The sequence below is a fragment of the Pteropus medius genome, unplaced genomic scaffold (assembly GCF_902729225.1).
Source record: "Pteropus medius unplaced genomic scaffold, Ma_sr-lr_union100, whole genome shotgun sequence".
In the NCBI taxonomy this organism is placed as follows: Eukaryota; Metazoa; Chordata; class Mammalia; order Chiroptera; family Pteropodidae; genus Pteropus; species Pteropus medius.
Window position 1 is genome coordinate 9,977,523 of NW_024347791.1, and position 24,397 is coordinate 10,001,919.

The 24,397-nt window shown below is 34.1% G+C and overlaps 1 protein-coding gene across 1 annotated transcript in view; it reads left to right on the forward strand.

The window, feature by feature from the left end:
• The window catches only part of ANKS1B (ankyrin repeat and sterile alpha motif domain containing 1B), a 678,567-nt gene that overhangs the window by 59,266 nt on the left and 594,904 nt on the right, over positions 1-24,397 (forward strand). The window lies entirely within an intron of this gene.

Sequence of the window (24,397 nt, forward strand, 5' to 3'; positions counted from 1 at the left end):
GAAAGAGATAGATTTGAATACAATTTTTTAAATACAGATGTGAGCAGAGTTATGAATTAAAAGTGCACTGTACAGGGAAGGCAGTTATGAGGAAATAAGATTTAAACTGTGACCTGAAGGATAAATAGGAATTAGCCAAGCAAAGTAGGGAAGAAAGGAAGGGAAGAGACATTTCAGAAAGAAGATCTACAATATGAAAATGCAGAATCTCAGAACCTTTAAAGAACTGAGAAAAACCAAAAAAAACACAGTGACATAAATACTATATTTTTCATTTTGAAAATTGGAGAACTGAAGCTCTATAATATTAAGTCATTTGTCTAAAATCACATATTAAACAGAGGTAATATGGGGTGCTAAGTTGCCCTCCCATAAGGCATTTATAATTCATCTAATGTGTTGTGTGTATCAATAGTTCATTTTTATTGGCAAATGGTATTCTTTTGTTCATTCACCAGTTAAGACATTTGCTTTTCTTTTTTTCCTTCTGTTTTTGGTGTTTATGAATAAAGCTACTATAAATTTTCATGTATAGGCTTGGTGAAATAAGTATTAATTTCTCTTGGGTGAATACCTGAAAATGGAATTGCTGGGTCATATGATAAGTGTAATTTTATGGTATGTTTAACTTTATTAGGAATTTCCAGACTGCTTTTCAATGTGGCTATACTAGTTTGCATTCCCACCAGCAGGGCTTGAGAGTTTCAGTTGCTCTACATCCTCCTTCGCACTTGAAATTGGGAGGGTTGTTTTTTTCTCATTCTAATATGTGTGTAATAAGAATCTCATTGTGAACTTATTATCATTTGCATTTTTCCAATCACCAATTATGTACTTATTTAGGCTGGGGAATACTGAAGGAAAAAGAAAAAACTCATTGTTGGTATTTTGAATTCTGATCTTTGTCTCTAATCCACCTGTTACTATTTACTCTTTAGGGCACTCAAATAGCTGCTCTATGCATTCTGCTCAGGTTTTATAGCTGCATTCAGTAGGAAAAACAGGGTAGAATATGCTTTTTCCATCTTAGAACCAGAACCCAGAAGGCACATAGTACTAAATTCTAGCTAATGGTTTTAGTGGAAGAAAAACAATCACAAAATTATGTATTTGCGCTTCATTGTACCTTTTACTTGTCATGACTAATTGCTTAATTAATTAAGAACTTCTGTCATGATGGGACTCTTGGCAGAGGAAGGTGAATTTTCACTTTTATAAATCTTTCAATTCACACAAAGAAGATAGACTTAGAGAACACATTTCCATGTGGTAAAGGATATAATCACAGTGAATGATTTGGGAACAATAGGCTTAAAAACTGCATGGCATTATTATGTTTTATGTTCTTTACTCATTATGGAAATGAGTATCACATGTATGCAACCATTCTGTACTACTGCCTTTACATAGAAGGCAGTTTAATGGAGAAATAATTTGGTTCACATTTTGCAGGATCATTTTGGAATGTTTCTGTAAGTTTGACCATGATACCAAATATAACTTAATTGGCATTCTATAAGAGAACTAAGGAGGTCCTGGGAACTCAAATTTGAATGATGCTGTCCTTGGGCTATATAGTATAAGTTAACAAGATCAAAGTCTCTAGAACCAGTTTACTTGGAATTAAATCCCAGTGATCTAGCTTTAGCTGTGTGACCATGGGCAAGTTATTTAATCTATTTGTGCATCGGTTTCATCCTTTGAAAAATTGGCCTGGTAACAGTACTACCTGATAGTGTTGTTTCCAAGATTCAGTAATTTAAAACCTGTCAAGCACTTAGAACAGTGCTTGTCGCTCTCACTACTTTGGAAAATTGGATCTGTTGGAGTTAAGAATAGTAACTAATATTTTATGATTATTTATGTGCTGAATACTTTGTTCACTTATTCTCACCACCACGGTACATTTTCTAGCTTAAGAGATTAAGGTAAAGAGAATTCATCCAAAACCGTATGGATACTAAAGTGAAGGCAGAATTCAAAGCTGGCAGTTTGATCTCAGAATTCATGCTACTACACCATGTTACTAGAAATGGATAATCAACAATATAATAGCTTTTCTAAACTAATGGTGTATGATCTCCAATACCATCTGTTATTAGTGAGTAGAGCTTTGGTGTATGGAGCATATTTTATTCATATTTATGAATGTTTTTAAGTTTTAAGTTCGCAATTAGAGACTTACCTGTTTAAAAAAATGGCAGAAAAAATACTTCTGTCCATTATCAGAAATCAATTAAAAACAACAAACAATAACAATAGATACGCACATTCCATCTCTAGTAAAACTAGGAGGTATTTCTAACCCTCATCTACAGGATGCAAAGATGGAAAGCAGTTGGAAGAATTGTAGCTAACTTAGCAGTGAGATGTCAAATCTAACCATCTGCAGAGGGACATACATACCAGTGATAAACAAATTGATTCATCCAGCAGAATCTGAGAAAAGCTCAGGAATCTAAGGTGCCAGGTGTTACAGAAGGTAAGGTGAAATTGTGGGGGAGGGGTGAGGTGGGATGCAAAAAGGTAGATTGTATGAAATTAATTATATTTCTAGACACTACTACCACTTCCCCATCTTTGCATATGGAAAGTATAATCTGTGAGAATTAAACCTGAGAAATGACAAAGGGGACATAACCACAGGAAAAAAAAAAACCAGATTATTTGATAGATAAGACTTTAGGAAAAGCTGTAATTAGAATGTCTTAGGAGCTATTGGAATGTGGGGGAAGATTTACCCAGAGATTGAAAAAGAACAATAAAGTACATGCAAATCATCTTTAGGAAAAAAAATATTCCAGAGAGAAGGGAAATATAATTATAGTATAATGTGTTAATCATAAGTAAGCAGTTTTTATTTAGTCTGAAAACAATGATGGATATAGCCCCAAATTATGTTTCAATCATATTGGGAGTCTGGAGTGGGGGAGGTAAAATGGGTATAAAGTAAAAATCCTTATAACCATATAGGATACCAGTATATCAATAGTATACACACATGGTTTAGAAATATGCAATTATATGCCAGAAGTAGCAGCTAAATAAGTGTAATGTGGTTACATCTGGGAATGGTACAGCCTTGATGGTGGAAAAGGGTTAACATAGGACTGCTACGTTTTAAGTCTTTTTGCACTGTTTGATTACATGTATTACTTTTATAAAAATAAGAAAGCGAAAGCTCAGGAGTAGAGGATCTCTGATACTTTTTATTCTTACACTTTTCCTGAAGATTATTTGTTTGTATGCTTATCTCCCTTCCGGGACTGTCAGCAATTTGAGAATTAGGGAGGGGTGTTTAATTTTTGCCTACTCTGCAGCAATTAACATAGTGCCCTATGATAGTAGATGCTCCGTAAAAGTTGAATGGATCTAGGATATAGAGGTCAGAAACCAGTATTTAGGTCTACCATCGCTTCTCTCTTTGCCTCTTGCTTTGATCAGAATACTTTACTTATTGATGCTGAGGGGGAACAGAGTTTGCCATCCCAAAATATGCCTTTTTTGGGGATATTGATTATTTTAAGCTAGTTATTAAGAAGCAAAAGACTCAAGAAGAGCCTCTTACCTCCCTCTTTACCTGCCTTAAGGAATTCAAATAGAAAAACCTGCTCTGAGAAGGGAGCTATTACCTTGGTGCTATATAAACTAAATGTGACAGACAGGGAAGAACCAAGCAAAATCTGTTTGTTAGACTCCCCTCTGAGTCTCATTGTTTCTGGGTGGCTGGCAAAAATTTGTTTACAAAATGTTCGCACTTTCTCATCTCCCTGTGGATTGCTTTCCTTCCTTTTGAAGTCCAAACCACTTTCTCCTTAGCTCAAGATGGCATACAAGCCTCATCTGTCTGATTTGTCCTCTGATCTCATGTTCTTATGGAACCCTCATATATGCATACATAATTAAATTTGGTTATTTTTTTTCCCTTCGTCTGTCTCATGTTGATTTGATTATTAGACCAGGCAGAAGAACTTAGAAGGGTGGAGGACATTTTTTCCTGCCCCACAATGTCTTAGGTTTTTCTTGGAAAAACTGGGTGTGATGATCTTCAAGGTCTCTAAGAATTTGAAAATTTATTATTCTTTTTTATTAATGGCCCTAACATTGCAATTTAAAATCTGTGTTTAAAGACTACTTACATTTTTATCCTTTCTAGCTCTTATCTTACTGCAGTTTGTAATTATTTTGTGTCTTTACTTTTTAAAAAATCTATTTTTGCTGCAGACTGTAAGCTTTCAGAAGACAAGGACATGTCTGTCCTGTCCTGCATTTTTTCCCAGTGTTAGAGAGATTTGTATGTGGAGACACGCAGTAAGCATTTGATGAAAAAATATATCTTGACAGTAATTTTATGGATGCTCTGAAGATCCAGTTGTTCTTCCAGACATTTCAGAAAAATATCTTTAAGTCAAAATCCGATAACTGAAATTTGCATACGGTCCTTGTCAGCTATTGTGTAATATCACTTCTGTCTGCATATTCGGAATAGTCTTCTATTTCCTGTGATTTCAGTACTTTTTCACTTCTTTAATTACCTCTTCAAAATTGCTTTCTTTCATGAGGCTTTTCTGAGTTAATCTCTTCTTCCAAGTCTCAGCAACTTAGTGTATGAGAGCTGTGGTTTATATAAGACTTTCTTTTTCTCTGAGTTAAACTGTAAATGATTTGGGGTAGAGTTTTGTGACTTGATAAAACACACTATACATTTTAATGAGTCAATTCTAAATGATTCAAATCTACAAGCTGGCTTTCCCTTCAATACATACAAGTAAAAAATTCAAGGAGTTAGCAAAATTTATTTAAGATTTTGCCAAATCCAACATTTTGAAAGGCAATTTAAATATTTAACCAAATGTTCAACCAAATTCTAAACATCGCTGCATTTATTCCTCTCTGGCTAGAAGTTGTCATTTGCCAAGAGACTAAGTAAAGTATTCTTCTAAAATATCGAATATCTTCTAAAGAATTTGCAGCCTTTAACAGTAGTCACTTACTCCCCTGTATGTATGTCCAAATTCCCCAGTATTCATTGTCATTATTCCAACTTGCGTAGCAAATGTATTCATCTATCTGCATTCTTTCCCTCCTTCTCTCCCTTCGTCCATCTATTTTTCTCTCTTCATCCTTTAATGCCAGGAGCAGCTAAGTGATTTAGGCTGTAGGCTGATCCAAGGGAATATGAAGTTGGAACAGATCTGACTCTTTCTGTATAATTACTGTATGTTTCAAAGGAGACACATGTGAAATACTTGCTATGGACTAGACATTGTATCAAGTGCTTTATGTGTATTTTAATCCTCACAGCAATCCTCTGATGTGAGTTTTATTTTTCCCACTTTACTGCAAAGGAAATTAATACTCTTTGAGGAATAAGAAAATTGTCCAGTTATAAAACTTGTAAGTTTAGTGGGAACACATGAAGCTAGGTCTGTCTGGCAATAAGCATCCTGCCTTCCTTGTATATCAAATCTCTGAGAACGTAAGTAGTGGCATATTTATGCCAAAACTATTTGAATTAAGGCTTTGTTTAAGGTTGATGATGTCAGAGATTTCTCTTGATCTCAGCTATATCTTTTTTAGTTTGAAAAAGACTAATATTTCATTAATATGAGAATGAGAGTATTTATAAAGATATTGAATAAGAGAATAAGGATTCTAAAAGATTTTGATGGCATCAACGAAAACTAAAATTGAAAGGGTAGAATTTAGTAGGAATGGATTTTAGGTACTGTGTGCAGGCCCCTCAGAATAATTGCACAAGGGCAGAGTTTTTCAGATGTGGCTTGGCAGCAGACTTTACGGGAAGCTAATGGCATTTTATCATGGTAAACGCAATATAAGTAGTGATGCAACTAGGCTACTCTGGCTTCATTAAAGATACAATAGTAGCTAGAATTAGGGTGGTGAAAAGTCTCAGTTTCTTTTGTTCTATTTTCATGTCAGATTGCATTTGAAATAGTGTGATTTAGGCAGAGTTTAAAGAGTTATGTGGACATAATGAAGTAAACTTAGATTGAGAGATTCACAAAGGTGGGTCATGTGTCCTACCGGCGTTCCTGGAACATAACAGTTATTAGTCAACGTTCTCCATAAAAACAGAACCAGACGTATATGTCTCTGTCTGTCTGTCAATCTCTTTCTATTGCGCACACACACACACACTAACGTTTATTTTAACCAACTGGTGACTGTAGAGGCTTGAAAAGAGCAAAATCTTCAGAACAGACCAGCGTGCTGTAGACTCAGGGAAGAGTTGCAGTTCAGGTTTACCGAAAGAATTCTCTCTTCTCCCTGGGAGGTCAGTCTTTTTCTATTAAGGCCTCCAGTTGATTAGATGAAGCTTTCTCACATTATGAAGAGTAATCTGCTTTACTCAAAGACTACAGATTTACATGCTGATCTCACTTAAAAAAATACCTTCCTAGAAACATCTAGAATACTCTTCGACTAAATATCTGGGTACTGTGGCTTAGTCATATAATATTATATTAACAAATAATATTAACTATCACACAGATATCACTAAATACTTCTTGAGTGAATTAATTTAAAAAATGAAGTATACGTACAGAGTTGCAGGAGACGGGTATGTCTAGCTGAAGAAAAGAAGACTCACGAATAAAATAATTGCTATCCTTAAATATTTGAAGACTTTGGGGATAGATATGAGGTACGGGTGAGGTCAGGGGATAAGTTTTGAGGCAGAAGACAAGAGAATAGATAGAAAGTTTATTTATAGAACAGTCGGACCCCTCTTTCTATTCCTTTGCACAACATCATCAACGAGGCAGCCACTTTCCAGGTCGGAGATCAATATATTCTTCTCCAAAAGAACCGAATGACTCTAAAAAAGACCTTCAGATACTGATATCTGGAAGCCCTCCAATGCAAGGTGACTTCTCAGCCCAGTCACCCCAAAGTGAAGCCCTTGTATCAACAATTTTCCTCATGCTCACAAAGTATCTAGTCAGCATTATAGCATTTCATATTTAAAAATAAGTAGGTTGGCAAAGATAATTTATCTAACATTTAAACAGTGCTAAGTGATTTACTTGTGTATTGTAATACTAATGTATTATTGCATTTAATCCTCACAACAGCCCTATGTCATAGGTACTAGAAACATCATCTCCATTTTCCAGATGTGGAAACTGAAGCACAGGTTAAGAAACTTGCCTAAGGTCATGTAGTTTGTGTGTGAACATATTTATTTATTATCTTCTTCCTTAAATCACCTTTCAATGAAAAAAAGAAATAGAAAAACAAAAATAAATGAAAGGTGATGCTAGGAATCAAGGCGAATGGCTTAAGGAGACCATAATTCCCTTATGTGTAAAATGACAGGCTTACAATAGGTAATTACCACTTTTTCAGATTTCTAAACTTCTATTCATTATATAGGCTAAATTACAAATTTAGATCTTCTTATGATAATTTATTTCATAGAGACGTGGGGAAGCAAGTACTAGTATCATGCCTTTAACAATTTTTTGACAGATTACTTTTAACACAATACTATCTACATTTTTGGGAAAAGTTATTGGAATAAAGGGTGATGGTGTTAAATACTAAGAAAATAATCAACAATAAACCAGAATATGAGCCACTTAAATTACTTCACTGCTTGGGACAGCAAATCCACAAACAAATCAATGCAGCTAACCTTAATAGTATACATCTAGGCTAGAATATGAAGAAAATTGAATAATAGGAAAATACGTAGGGAACAGTGGGAACAAGTGAATTCGGTAAAAATAAGGAAGAGTAGGTAAGCAAAAAACTCCAAAAAACAACAACAAAAACCACTCCTATAAGTTCTATATGTTTGACAAATGTACGCTAGGTATTTCTGTAATAGAGCCATAAACTATTCTAGTACGAGGTCGTTTCATTTAAAGTATTTCTATTTTTCATTTGGGAAGACCAGGCACAAAGTTAGGCGAAATGGCTTCAGCTCCACATTAAGCATACTTAGGTTGCCAGCAATAGAAACCAACTCTAGCTAAGGGAGAAGAAAAGGAATTTATTAGGAAGTTATTGGTTATTTCAAAGAATTAAGGAAAGGGCTGGAGAACAGCCTCAGGTATCTGAATAGCAGGGTCTTCTCAATAGTCTGCGTCAAAGCTCCATACAGTTCTGGGAGTTAATCTTTTTATTCTTAAGCCACTCTACTTTAGATCTAAATTTTGGCACAGCTTGTATTATTATTCATCCCTATTTAGGAAGAAAGAAGGGCATGTTGATTTATAGTCCCATCAAGAATGCATGCAATAGAGAAGAGGGAGTTCTCTGAAATGAAATGAGGGCACAGTTAACCAAAAGAAGGAAGAAATGGATTCTAAGCATCCAGATCCCCATAAATGTTCACTACGAGCAGTCCAAGTTGACGCGTAGTTCTAAGTAAAAGACCTTCTAATTTAGATTTGAATAGAGACCAAAACATACCTCTTTTTTGGATTTTTTTCTAAGCTACTTTTTTTCTGCCTACTTTTTTGAGCTTCCACTGAATAACTAGGTGAGTTCGTGAGTCTGTTTTATGTCAAGCTTTTTTTCCTCTGCTTTTTCCTTTCTTTCAGAGTAGAGTTCCATGTAAATAAATTCCCCAAAACTATGACTTTCAGCTTTCACTCGGATTCTAAGAGTTCACGGCTGCCAGGATTTCCTCACTGCTCTTTCCCAGTGTGTCCAGGATGTCTTGGCATTGACTGCTTCTGGAATTAAGACAGACTGGTGGACTTCTCCAAACACCATAAGAATAACCTATTTTTTTTCCTGAGATAATTTTATATATACAGGGCAGCTTGGAGTTCAGGAGACCAATCTATAAAGGATGTTAAAATATCAGTGGAGTAAATTAGAAACATGGCACTAGTTAGCTCAGTTTTCCATAAGGTGGCATAATCTAAATATGTCCCTTTCCCACTAAAGTAGACAGTATTTTAGAGTGGGAAAAAAATATTATAATTGGGCAATGCTCTTCCATCATGAAGTAAGTTTTGAACCTTATTTAAAGAATATAGACTTGAAGAGGAAACCAAATTACTTGCCTATCTAAGACACCCATAGACCTATCTGGCTCTGTCAGTTTCTCAAGCTGTCTGACCTCTTGTTAACACTGATGCTCCTTGCCTGAAACTGTCTAGGGGCACAGTGTGACGGTGTGGGAGAGTGGAAAAATCACTGGGCAATGGATCAAGAGCCATAAGTTGTGAGCTTTGCCTTAGTTGTCCCTGAAAATTTCAAATTTTGAGAGAAGAAGTGAAAGAAGACTGCAGTTACTCTCTGTCTCCAGTAAGTCAGGATCTAGGCAGGTTAGAGCTAACATGTTAGTATCTTCAGTGCATTCTGCTTTGGGAAGCTAATGATGATATCTAAGGATGGAGACTTTCTTATATACAGGACACTATATTAGGCTTTTTAAAATATATCATTTAAATCTCCTGGCAACTCTCCAAGGCAGATGATGTTCTTCTCCTTTCACATGTCAGGAGACTGTCTCTCAGAACTTTCCCAAAGTCAAACAGCTAGTAATTGCAAAGCCTAAATTTTGCCCTCTAGTCCTATCTAACTCCAAAGCTTATGCTTCTTCTTTCTCCAAGAAGCTTGGGATCTGAGTAAGATCTGTTGTTCATCTTTGTATCCTACTGCCTTGCTCATTTGTATCCTACTGCCTATCACAGAGTAAACTAGGAGGGAAGATTAATGGAGGAAGCAATGTGAACAATGGCACAAGGTATGAAAGCTCAGGTACATTCCACTTAATAATAGATAGTCCAATGGTTTGAACAGGGAGTGTATAAAGGAGATCGTGTGATGTCATTTGGAAAGTTAGATGGAGGTGAGATGAAGAAACCCTTTGATGATGAAGTCAAAGGATTTTCAGTGTTTTCAGTAGTCGGTGTGAAACCTGTGAAGATTTTTGAGCATTCGAGTGGCAGGATTACAATTGGGCTGAAGTACTATTAACCTGATTGTAGTGGATAGAATGAATTAGGGGTAAAGAGATTAAAGGTGAGGAGACCACTTCGGTGTTTGCAACAAATTAAGTGAGAGGTCTTGAGAATCCAGACTTTTGCATTGATTAGAGTGGAAACTGGAGGAGGGAGAGTATACATTCTATAGATCTTTTGCTATTAGAGTTTATATAATTTAACAATACCTTAATATGATGGCAGGGAGAGAGGGAAATTTAATCATCACTTTGAAATTTAAAGCTTAAAGGATTGGAAAAATGTCAGCCACAGGGAAAAAGTCAAGGTGTGGAAATTTTTTTCCAGGTTAAGAGAAAATAAGTATGTTTTGAGGGGATGTTGAGTTAGATGTGCAAAGAAGATCATTGGCAGGGCCTGGAAATGCATGATTGGATTTTGGAGAGAAGTCAAGGATAGATATAGAAATTTGAGAGGCATCCACATAGAAAACCAGCAAAAAAAAAAAAAAACCACTAGCAGTCAGCCTATATATGAATGAATGGTACAGCCCACATGAAATATGATGTTATATGTTAGTTCCTAACAAGGTTTGCCTCTCCATTCCTCATGACCGCTGGGTCTAGGGATTGAGAAATCTGTACCATTCTGTCCTTTCCATCTGGTCTGGAAATATTGAATGAGCTTTCTGGAGACGTTTGTTAAGAATTGACATCTGAATCCGAGAGAGCTGAATCCTGTTTTTCCTTCTCCACATCAGCTTCTCCACCTTTTTGGATTGTCTCTCACTCTCTTCCTCCTCTACTGGATTCTGTAGTTCTCACACTTACTGCTGCAGTAAAGATTTTTGGTGGCATGGTGTAAGAAAAAAATAGAATGGATTGTAGCATTTGGATGTTGAGTGGGAGATGAAAGCAGTGCATGAGAATAATTTGTAATTCTGTATTAAAGATCCTAGCATTTCCCTACTTGACTGGTACTTTACATCTTTGATAACTGAATAGCATTCATAGCTGCATTAAGCAAGACATATGAACAAGCTGGGCCAGTCAGCATCATAGAAAATATGAGACAATCTGAAAATATTTACCTCGGCACAGTAATAGCACTCTTGTTTAGGTGACTGTTAGACAAAAATAAAAAATTTTATAGCATAGGAGCTGGGTTCTTTAGCTGTCTTAAGGCTACCTTTGTACTTTTTCATAGTGTTAATATTATGACATAGATGTCCTGCTTTAAATGTTGCATTAGAAAAAAATTCAGTGCTGATTTTGACTATTGGAGAGCCTTTCATGTTTTTCCATTCTGAAACTTGCTCTGTACTTTCATGTTTTTTCTTTTTTAAATAATCCCTTTACAAATACAATCTTGAAATGCTTTGTTTCCTTTTTTAAGCATAAGAGCATGCTCACTGGAAGCATATTGTATGTGAAGATTGTCACTTGTTCCGTTTTGTGCACTGATGGTGAGCAGAAAATCTTTTTAGCCTCCTTCTTTGTAAAAATTATTTATACAGCACCACTCTAAAATTTTAGTGTTAACAGTAAAATTACTTCTAGATCTAGTACAATGAAGAATAAGAGAAAACCTACTATGTTAAGAATGAATAATGCATTTATTTTAATCTTTGGCTCCACTCTCCCACCAGCTTCCTATTTGTCTACCAAAAGGAATGCAGCAAAAATCCCCAAAAGTGTTAATTTTTTTTCTGGAGCTGATCCAGTAGCACGTCAAAAGAGTTTTGAAAAGAACATTCACTTATGTATAACAGCTTTTGAATACATAATGGGACATATTAGTATGCTTTTAAAAGGAGCATGGATAGAGCTTGAAGACCCTATAAAAGTGTGTGAACTCCTGTATTATCATTCATGATTAAACCAAAATTGTTTGTATGTGAACAGATTTAATTGTTTACAGAATCTGCATAACACTATCAACAGAATGGGATTGACGAGGGAGGGAGGCATAAGAATTTTTAGCCTGATTATGATTCATAGATGTTCCTTTAATAAATAGCTTTCCTTAAATATAATCTGAAAAAAAAATAGCAATGAAAACAGTTACTTATGGACAACTAAAAATAATTCTATGGATTCTGTGTTTTTAATTGCAGATTAATCTGAATCAGGAGGGTATCAAGACTCTTTGGAAAATAAATAAGGTATCTATATATATTCCTTAGGAGACTCAGTGACAGGGTAAATAGATAGCTCTTTTTTAAAAAATTGCCCTTCTTAACAATTTGATTTACTATTCAAAGAATTTTTTTTAAAAACACATTGATTTTCTTTTTTTTTAAAAAAGTGATTATATAAAAATAATAGAAAAGATGTAGCTATCTTTTTTTTGTTGGGGGTTTACCTAAGCTACAGAATTGAGTTTATCATACTTTACAGTTCATGGTACAATCAACATCATCATCCTCTTTTAAAATTTTATTTGTTGTTATTTTGCCCTTTGTAACTTAATACCCCCCTTTTGTTCCCAAGTTCTCTTACAGGTTTTCAATCTACCATGGTTGAATATGTATGGATCTTTAACAATATATGGACTTGTATTGTTTAGGGATGTGCCTAACTGTGAGGTAGTCTGATTGCTGTACTAATCTCTAGTCTCACCCACTTAGAAACCATTCTCCATGTGTCTCCCAGAGAGATCTTTCTAAAATATAAATCTGATCATGTCAGTCAACTTAAGATTCTTGAGAGACTTTCCCATTCATAAGGAGACTCTCCATCAGTTAAATCACTGTCCGCTCCTCCCAACCATCTCATATCAAACTCCTCACCTTCCTCACTAAATTTTTGCGGAACAGCTCCCACCCTTGTATGAAGTCTTTCCTTTGTTTGTATCGCCTGTTAGCAACCTTATACTTCCCTCTACCCTGCCTGGAAAATACTGTTGTTATTGTTGTTGTTGTTGTTGTTGTTGTTGTCATTAGAACACAATTCAAGCACTCATCTCCTTTATATGAAGCCTGCTCCAGACTTCGATAGCCTGGTTCGGCCTGTCTTTTGCCTCGTGTCTTCACTGTATTTTAGATAGAATTTTATCATAACACCTGCAATATATTTTTTTGGTTTCCATGTTTTTTGGTTTCCTTGTCTATGCTCTGAACTCCAAAGAAAAAGGGAAACTCTCTTAGTCAACTTTTTAACCCAAGTAGAGTTTCCAAAGTCCCAATAAATATTAATCTTTGGCATTGGGAATAAGAAATCATAATTCCTAGGAATTTTGGGAAATTCCTGAAATCATAAGTTGTTCTTAAAAATACTTCCAACAATCTTTATAGGCTATATTTATCATTATGAATATCTAAAATTTTGTTTATTATATGATAAATAATAAGTTTAGTAGTATTTATTCAAACAATAGAAAGCACCAGTGAATAGTTTATTAGGTAAGTATTCAAATTACATAACATTTAGACTTCCTTGAAAAGCTACCAGCACCACACAGATGCATGTGTCAAATTTGCCACGTAAGCACTCATTTGGCTTCCAAAGCCTTATTTCTTGAAACATCACTCATAGGAGTTGTATGAAGTGTATTATGTATATCAACGTGTGAATGTTTATTTTATTTGCAAGAGTAATTCATTCTTAGCATCAGATGAGGCCTTGAACACACACCCATAACTTGACAATAGCTACAAACAAGAATGACTGATTAAATTGTGATGACTTTGTTCCTGTGTTTAGCACCCTGGTTCCTGGAAATGTTGACCTTCACCTTTTAATCTGCATGTTATGTCAGCACTTCCTGCCTTTCCTTCCAACTGGACATCAGTATAGTCCTTTGAAGTACCAATATCTCCATGTTGTTAAGCTTTAATTCTCATTGAAGAATTATAATATTTTTCCTGTTTCTGATTTTCCCTATTTCTTAACTAATTTTTCCTAGGACTTAGAATTTAGAAAAACATACATTTTCTGAGAAATTCTGGAAATTAATTCTTGTATGGAAACAACTCCTATTACCTACATATTAGACATTCAGTAAAATATTTTGAAATACTTTTTAAGTGAATGTTCTTTTGTAGCCTCAAAGCATCTGAAATAAGATCTGGTACACTGAGATATTTTAAATACTTTCAGGATTGAATCTGTGGTTCTTTGGAATCAGTGTCATGATAAAGTAGGCCATCAGAGTTTAGATTTTGTCATTAACACCAGAAATGCCAGGTTAGTTTACATTATTTTGGTGACTTGGAAGCAGGTAACCTTAATTTAGTTAAAACCTATGAGAAACCCAATAAGACAGCTGAAATTCATCAGACTCCTTGTTATATATTTTCATAGCACTCTATGCCTACCTTTTATAGTGTTTGTACCTATGGACATTAACTACTTGTACTATTTGCTTAACGTTTTTATTCTTGACTAAATTCCCTGAAGGCAGGGATTATTTCTATTATATTCACGGGTGTGATTCCAGAAGGTGCTAGTTAACCACACAGTACAAGCATGTAATGGGCAGCTTAGTGAGCATTTATTGTATACATACGTAAGTGAATGAAGAAGACAGCAGTCTGAATGAACCAGAGTACTACAGACTGTGAGCCAGCTTTACCTGAAGTCTCTGAGAGATTCTGAAGAACACACTTTGAAAATTACTACTGTATTCCTTGACACAGACTGCATGGTTAATCATGTCATATGGTATTGTAAAAGATTTTCTGTCTCTATGACTGGTAGTGAAATGTTATTACCCCAACTATATGCCTGTTAGTTAGCCTGCATGGGTTAGCAGCAGCATCTTTCATTATAAGAGATAGCATATTATTAATATTGTTATTATTGCTCCTATTATTAACTTCCTTCTGACCTCTTTACAAAGGGCATTCCATCTCTTTCAAGTTATTACACATTTTGCTTAATTATTTTGCTTAATTAACCCCAAGGATAAATTTTAAAGATTAAAAAATTCCTTAAATTTTTAGTATCTCCTCCTTGATTAATATGACTAGATTTGTGAAATGGAATAGTAGATCTATTATTACTTCGGATGTTTTACCTATGTTTTAGTTTCATCGTGGTGATAAGGTGTGGATAGGGTGAGTACAGAAGAGTTGAGCTGGAGAGGATGGTAGTACGGGGCAGAAGAGGGCATCTAATCTTCCAAATAAATATTTTAAATAAAAATTCTCTGAACATGTTATGATTAGGACTTTCCTCAAACTGTTTTCAATATTTCTGCCATAGAAGACCAAACCAACATAGTTTTCTGTATTTTGATGATTTCTAGGGTTTCAAATGTTCAGGATCAAAAAACCTGGTCCAGTTCCACACAGGGCTAGTTTCTGGAGCTGGAAAATAAGGAGTTACAGAGTGGCTATCCAGTCAGAATGTTTGGTCATTGTCAAGTCGTAGAGAACTAAAACTATGCTTAGCGTGAACCCATAGATGTCACCTATTAGTGTGGATATATGGATAGTCAAACCAAAAGGAAATAGAAAGGAGGAGCATATTATTGAATTTCTCTTGTACCCTTTCATTTTCATTACATTAATTCTTGAAATTTTACCAGTTGTTCTGATTTTCGAGGAACTTGGACTAGTGTTTATATTTATGGCTGATTTAGAGTGTATTAAACTAGCTGAGAATTTTTCCTATATGTCTTTGTCTGAAGCAAACAAAGCTATCAGTTTTAAACTTGACATTAACACAGCCTTTGCTGAAAAAGAGCTATCAAGTAAATTTAATCTATTCATACAAAATCTACTCTATCCCTCGAGTCACTTAGCATAATTGGGGTATTTCTGCTTGGGATCGTAAAATGCTACCAACTATTTTGTAGGAATATAAAAGGAAGAAAAAAGTAGCTATCTTGTATTTATAAAAACCTGGAATTATTTATGCGTTCTGTGTATTGAAAATTCAAGTTAGGTGAATTTGGTTTATTTTGAAGTTACACATATAAAATAAAGTCTATAGCAAAAAGATGGAACTTTCAGCTAACTAGGAGATTTAAGATGTTAGAGAAAAGAGTTTACAAAAATAAGTAACTCAGAGACAATAAGTGGACATTTTGACGATGAAAAATAAATCAGTGATTAAAATACAGTTGCTTCAGAAGGCAGGGGAAAATACAGAGAAATAGAAATGAGAGAAAAAAGATGTATATGATATACCCAGGGGACCTAATATTCTAGTCATAGATGTTCTAGAAAGGGAAAATAAATCAGTAGAGGAAACAGTAATAAAAACAAAATAAATAATGTTTCCCTGAGATGAAGACAAATTTAAATCTTTCAATTGAAAGTGAAGAGAAAATGGTAACCCAAACTGTTGGGGAAGAAATGAGACTGCTCTTAGATATATTCCAGTGGAATTTCCAAATTCCATGAACAAAGACCATTTTACAGGATTCTAGACTGAAAAAGCAGGTACTGTTTGAAAGGAGAGATAATCAAATCGACACCAGTCTTCTTGTCTGTGTGGATGCTGGAAGATAGTGGAGCACTGTATTCAGAATTCCAAGGAAAAAAATTCCGACTCTATTGTATGTATTTAATTTATAGTTGTGTAGCTAGCTATTTCTTGTGGCACCAAGACAGATATTTCAGATAATTTCTCAAGGAAGTCCTCTTGTCAAATGAAGTTGAATCAGAATCAATATCTCAAGTAAAAGAAAGAATAATGTAACTGAAATGACTGAAAACTCTTATGTCATGAAGTGTAAACACAAAACAATTGTACTTTTCCAATTTCTACTAATAGTATGTTCTACAGAAATCCCTTTTCTTGCTCAATAGCACACTTCCTAATGACGTCTAAATCTAATTCCAAATTTTTCACTTTCTAGTATTAAAATGGTCATACTTTAGCTATTAAGACTTATTCCTGCTTGTTTTAATAAACCCACAAAGTACATGCATAAGTTAAAACATAATAAATTTTCAGTTATTATAGCTATGTAGTCAGAATTCAAATCAAGAAATAGAATATTAGCTGCATAGTAAATATACTAGTTTGTTCCTTCTACTATTGTTGGACAGTATTTGGCTATTGTGAATTGTGCATTTCTTGCTTGTACATGTCTTTTGGTGAACATAGTTAAGAATTCCTGCTTGTCATAGGGTATGCATATGATTTAATAAACATATGAAGTTTTAATAAATATTGCTAAGTAACTTTTCAGTGTTTGTACTAGTTGACATTTCCACTAGCAGTATGTGATTTTCCAGCTGCTTCATAGCCCTGCTAACGCTTGGTATTGTCTTTTTTTCATTTTCGTCATCCTGGTGGATATGTAGCAGTATTTCATTGTGGTGTTAATCTGCATTTTTCTTGATGACTAATGAAGTTGAGCAGCTATATGTGTGTATCTCTGTGTGTATGTGTACATACATATATACATATATATTTATTTGACTATTCTCTTTTCTGAAATGCTTGTTCAAATATTTGATCATTTTGTATTGAGATGTATGCCTTAAAAACTTTTTTAAAAAATTGATTTGTAGGAGTTCTTTACGAGTTCTGGTTACACATGCCTCATCAGATACACATGCACACACACACACGCACACATGCACATGGGCACAGTCTTCTATGTTTTGTCATTTTTTTTTTTTTCTCTTAATGGTGTTTATTGATGAAAAACAATTCTTACTTTTGCTGCCGTCCACTTGATCCAATTTTTTCCTTCATGGTGTTTTTTTGTATGTTTAATTTTTGTCTGTTTGAAGGTCACGAATGTATTCTATTATATTTTCTTCTAAAAGTTTTATTGTTTTACCTTTCACATTTATATCTGTAGTCCATCTAGAATTTATTTTTATATATGGCTCAACACAGGGGTTGAGATTCATTTTTTTCATGTGGATATCAAATTGACTCAGCATTACTTAATAAAAAGACCGTCGTCCCATTGTACTTCTATGCCACCTTTGTCATAAATCAAGGAACTATATAGGTTGGGATCTATTTCTGGGCTCTATTCTGTTCCATTGATCTATTTATGTATACTTGGGTCAATATTTTACTGTCTGAACTATGCTGTTTTACATTGTCTTGATGTAAGCCTTCCAGCGTTTTTGGTTCTGTTCATTTGAAAACTTCGTTCTCATGTTTCATTTAAAACTAGATTCTCCCTTTGCATAAGCAGTTTGGTGTGGATGGGAATACATAAACTGCTCAAACATACTCATTCCCTTGCTTCTTATTTCCTCCTCCTCTGACTCGGCTCCTCCACCTGCAGGGAGGAGGACGAGCAAAAAAAAAAAAAAAAAAAGTCTTTTTATATGATGAGACAACCCCGGGCAAGGTTTCTGACCCTTTTCTCCTTGTTCTTACTCCTAAACTGGTTTGTCAATAGCCTCCCACAGGTAGATCCTGTCACACCCAGCAGGTAGCCTCAGGTTGTGTTCCTCTAATGCCTGTTTACTTCCAGCTGCATCATTGATGGCTAGCCTGTGGCTCCCAATCTCATCCATTTGCTGCTCCAAGTCAGATCCCCTGGGTCTGGACAGAATCCATATTCCATATCTGTCAGAAAATATGCTTTCTGACAAGGAACAGTTTGCCATTTTGGTCTAATGTTTAGCCATTCCTTTTCCTCCACTTTCATTCTGCCTCAGCTCCAGATGCTCCGGGGTTAGTCAGATATCTGTCCACGGATAGCATTTGTAAGTTAGTCTTTCATGCAGACACTCCCCAGCTTTTTCTTGGTCCTCTCTTTCCCAGGGCCTTGGGAAGGGAAAACAGTTGAGCTTTTTGTCCTCTACACCTATGGGAGGGGAGAAAGCAGCCTCTCAACACAAAGATTGCATTCCCCAAAATGTGACCACATCCTGCTCACAATCCTTCTTTCATATTTCTCAAACTTAAAGACCCCTCAAAGCTCTGGGACGAGAGAATCTTATTCCAATACCTAGGCCTTTCATGAACATGGCTATCTTTATTGTAATCTCCTTACTTTTGGTTATCTCAAGGCAGCAAAAGATATCAACCATTTCTCATATAATTTTGTTAAATATGTAAGAAACCATGGTGAGCAATGAAACTAGTAAAACCTAAATCACTTTGGATAATATGGTTGTAAAATATAACTTAATTATTAAGAAATGTTCCTGAAATAAAAGTTGTAAAGAGGAAACAATAATATAGCATTAAAATTCTATTCTGTTGATCAAGGCTTTGGGGTGAAAGTGAGAAAAGAAATACACAAATTATACTTTGTTAAGGATGAACATAGTTATAATTTAATTCTTGACATCAATAAGAAATATAGGTTTAATGAATCTGCAGAAAGTAAAGGACAAATATAATAGAAAAAAATGTTAAGGAAAAATAACTAGAGAGGGATAAAGAAGTGAAGGAAATTTGATAAGGAAAACAGAGAAAAGATAGAGAAGACAAAAAGAAAAAGCACAGGAAGACGATAATAAAGACACTACATAAAATTAAGGAATAATACCAAATGTGAACACATTAAAAGACAAAGCTTCACAGGTTATAAAACAAAAAACTGTCAACTGCAGCTATGGCTGTTTTCAAGAGATCTAGCTAAGAGAAAATGACAAAAATAGAATGAAAATAAATGGGTAGTCATGTCAATTAAATGTAAACATAATAAGAGAAAGCTGAGGTAGCAATATTAATAACTGACAAATCATAATTAAAGATGAAGAGCATTATATGGAATTAAGCTGAATTTTTTGGTAATAATAAAATGTATTATCCATACAGATGATGCATCAATCTTTTGCTTCATATAACAACAAAATTTATGTGAAGTAAATTTAGAAGTACAAAGAAAATTTGATGATAATTTAGTCACAATGACATATGGTGTATGGTGACATTTCTCAGAATTGAATGATGAAGTAGACAAACCAAATAGAGTTAGAGATGGTGTAGAGTACGCAGTTAATAAGCTTGAAAAATATACATCTCACCTTTAAAAACAGAGTACACTGTTCAGTGCTCATGTAATATAAGAAAGCTACATGCTAGTTTTCAAAAGAAATTATTTGAAATCTTTTGAAGTTAAATATCCTCTGACTATAATGTGGTAAAACAAGAAATTGATCATTAAGAGAGAACGAATCTAAGCACTTACAAATTTTAAAACAAGCATTAATTTTGGGGGTAAAAAGGAAATCAAAACTGAATTACAGATTGTATATGTAATAATCGAAATGAAAATATGACTTGTCAAAACCTAAATGATGTGGACAAAATCATATTCAGTAGAAATGTAATAGCCTATAATGCTTTTACTTTAAATAAGAAAGAATAAAATTAATTGAGTTAACCATTCAACTCAGTGAGCTAGAAAAAAGAATATAATAAATAGTTGAATGATTGAATTCTTACAGTTAAGAACAGAAAGCAATAAATTAGTAAACAAATATGTGAATAAATAACACATTTAATAGGTATTTGATAAAAATAAAGTTAAGCAAATCTTCAAATATGCTAATAAAATAGACCCGCCTAGGCAAACCAAGAAGAGAAAAATAATTTGGAACATTAGGAATGAAAATGGTAATAGAACTGTAAATGCAGAAGATAATAATAAATATAAAAATATGTACAATTTTTATTTAATAGAATAGAAAAACCTAACTTGAAATAATTAACTTTCTAGAAAACATGTAAATTGCAGAATTGATTTAAGACAACGTTGACTATATTAATAGGTCAATATCCATAGGAGAAAATCAAAAAGGAAATTTTAATGATTTACTCCACAAAAGTACAAGTCCATAAAAGATGATTTTACAAGTTTATTCTTTCAAATATTCAAGTAATTGATAATTTCTCTGTTAGTTGATTTATTCTGGAGATTATAAAAAGGCAGAACACTCTGATACTAAAACTGAAATAAAAGAGACAAGAAAACTGGAAACTTATTTTACCAATATGAATATGGATGCAGAATTCCAAAATTCAAATAGCAATTCAGGATTATATTAAAAGATATACGTCATAGATAGATTTACTTCCAGGAGTGTAAAGATGGTTCTCATTAGGAATTAAATATATTAATGTATTTAAAGGGAAAACCCGTATCATCCGAATTATAGCCTAAATCAATTTAACAAACCATAGAGCATTCTGGATTATTCTTCCTACAGAAATGATGATTACAATGTGTCAGGCACTGTGCTTGCACTTTATATGGACTATCTAATGTAATCCTCATAAAACCTATGAAATAGTTATTACTGGTGTGTTCATTGTATAGATGAGAAAACTGAGGCACAGAGAATTTGAGTAATTTTCCCAAGGTCTTGCAGTTAGAGATGGAATCGGCATTTGAACTTACGCAGTTTGAATCCTGAGTCTGCTTTTATCCATTATGCTCTTCTGCCTCTTTTTATTACTGAAGGAATAAAAACCTACTTAATATGGTGAAAAGGTATTCATGAGAATCCAACCGCAAACATCGTACTAAATGGTGAAATCCTACCAGGCATTTCATCAAATTCATCAACAAGACAAAAATTATCCCCTTATTATTTTAGTGGTTCTAGCCAATGCAGTTGTATACGAAAAAAAATCCAGGATGAGGTCAGATGACTAGCAATTTAATTCCATCTACAACCTTAATTTCTCTTGCCATGCAACATAACATATTCACAGATTCCAGGGTTAAAGATGAGAATATATTTGGGATACCATTTTTCAGCCTACCACAGTACCCTTGGAAATGATGTTACTAAGAAGACAATATGAAGATAAGAAGAACAATTGCCATCAAAATCAGTGTTTGCATAATAATGAGAACAATTGCCACCAAAATCTGTGTTTGCATAATAATGAGAAAGCAAGCTGCCTGTCTGTTGGTTCATTTTTCAGGAACTATATTCAGAGAGAGAAGAAGAAAAGATGAGGGCTGGGAGGAATATGTTTTACTCTTTCAGCATTAGTGATGAAGGGAACTAGTGCTAAAAGTTGAAATAAACGCTCTAGTTTAACTCTCATGTTTTCTTCACTCTGTGGTTCTCTGCAAGGTTACAAATTCCTTCTTAAATTCTAAAATGCTTTGTCTCGAGGCCTATACTACATGTATAGTAGTGAAATCATAAGTTGTGTGATTATAACTCAAGGAGTTATTTCTACTTACAGTTAGCCAGTTCTGGTTTGCTGTTTGAGTACATGTTATTGAGGGTTGCATCTAACACTTCAATGCATATTATTCATTAGAAAATGTTTGGTTAGTACATTTTGGCTATGGTTCTCCCTGATGTGCTTGCTTATGTAAAATTGTGCATTACAGTCTCTGATGTGACTATATAGTAAGTCTATTTATTGTATATTTTTTCTCAAAAGGTATGAGATTTGTTAAATTTGTTAAATTTTCAGTGACTCAGTCAAATGGGAATTTATTTACTAAAGGCCAATATTTTCAGTTATTTTTAGAAAGCATTTTAAATGATCAGAGTTAACTTTAAGTTTTCTCTTTTTCCCTGGAAATAATTCTGTAGGACCTGCTTTGTGCTGTGCAACAGAGTAGCCACTGTCCAAAGGAGGCTATAAAGCACTTGAAATATGGTGTCTGAATTGCAGTGTGCTATAAGTGTGAAAGAAACACTGATTTTGAAAACAGTACAAAAAGAGATGTAAAACTACCTCAAAAATTTTTGTATTGGTTATGTGTTGAAATGATGATATTTGGGATATATACTAGGTTAAATAAAATATATTAAAACCAATTTCTCTTTTTTTAAAAAAAAAACTTTTTAATGTGGCTAATAGAAAATTTAAATTTACATATATGGCTCACATTATTCTAGACCCATTTGGCCCATATGAGACACTTCCAGCCCATGATAATAAAATTATAAAATCACTATAGAAGATGAGACCTTAACTTACAGTACTCAATAGCATGTGCATGTCTGTCCAGTTCATTAAAAAATGAAAGCCAACTATTAAGATACAAATTTTAAAAGATGAGGGACTTTGTTTTGCATTGCCTGAAATCATCTGATATGTCAGAAGATGATTCTTATATATTCTGACCCTGCCTGAGGCATTCGATATACTTTCTGTATGTGTTCCCATATCTGGAGCCATGGAGTGACCTCAGATGTCAAGAATCAGATAAGTATAAAGAAAAGCTGAAACACTCTTATGTTGCTTCTGATGGATATTTCCCATAGGTTCGTAGAAGGTATGATGATGATCAATTTGTGGAGTAGCTGTCCCTGTCTTGTTTGCTCTGTGTGTGAATATTGCCTCAGGAAATTCAGGCTTACAGTTTATTTGGGAATAATCTTCTGTAATATGTGAAAGCTCAGAGAATAAAACATTCTGACTAATGAATGTCCTGGTTATTTGAAAGTTCTGTGGAAAACCGATTTTGTTTGCATTTGTTCTAAAATATTCTAATCCGATTCGTTATATTAGTACAAATAGTATAACAAAGGAAATTAAATCTTTGGTAATTGGAGGTCTCAGATTGTTGGAAAGCATTCATTTTGGGCAAGAATTCTCAGACATAGAATTTAAAATACTGACAAGTAAGTTTAGGAGATGAAATTGTATGTTAGACTCAACCAAAGTTTTATAAATTTTCTCATTTCTTTTTTTGAATAAATATATAATGACCATTTAAAACTTTTTCAAGACATCCCTTAAAGGTACTTAGAAACTCTTGCATTTTATAAAACAGGCTTAAGTTAGTATAGGCTGCTTTTTTAAGTTTGAGGATTATCATTGAGAAATGAGCGGAGACCAGTACAAAAAGCTGGAATGAAGTAAAACGTTAACTCACAGATTGAGCTTTTAAACCTGAAGGTTTAGTTTTTAAATTATGTTTTTAATTGGAAAGTTTGGGTCTGGCTTATTTATAGTGTTTCAAATCTGTGTGGATGTTCTATGGATACATGGATATGTGCCTAGAGACTCTGTCAATAGGTGCAGTCAAATGTATTTATACGCATGCTCAATTTCTATTCTAAACCTCCTTGTTTCAAAAAAAGACGTATCCACATTCATTCTGATTGGGAAAGGAGACATGCATTGGAGATTTTTTTTCATGCTGTTATAATTAATTCCTTTTGTCTTTCCTGATAATGGGGAATTGAGATGGTATCAGTAAAATGAAATCTATCAATCCTGAATCTTATTTTAGTTACCAGTATCATCCCTTACTAAATATTTATAAGGTCTGATAACTTGCAGGAAAATTTAAAAATAATTTGAGTTTACAGTATTTTCTCATTTCTTTTCTGTCCTTTGCCGGAAGTATTCCTGCGCAGCAGTGTTCTAGTCAGCCTTAATGGAAACGTGGCTTTCCCCAGAAGAAGCCAATGCCCTTGCAGCTCTCTCTAATTGAGATATTTCATCATCTATGCATTTCCTTCATGAAAGAAACCTCAGCCATTCTTTTGCTCTTACCCTGTCATATGGATACCATTTCCCCTAGGTTTTATTTTAGACATAGCTATTTGAATTTCCTCCTCTTCTTTATCCACCACTTTAGCTCCATTAGTTCAGATTTGT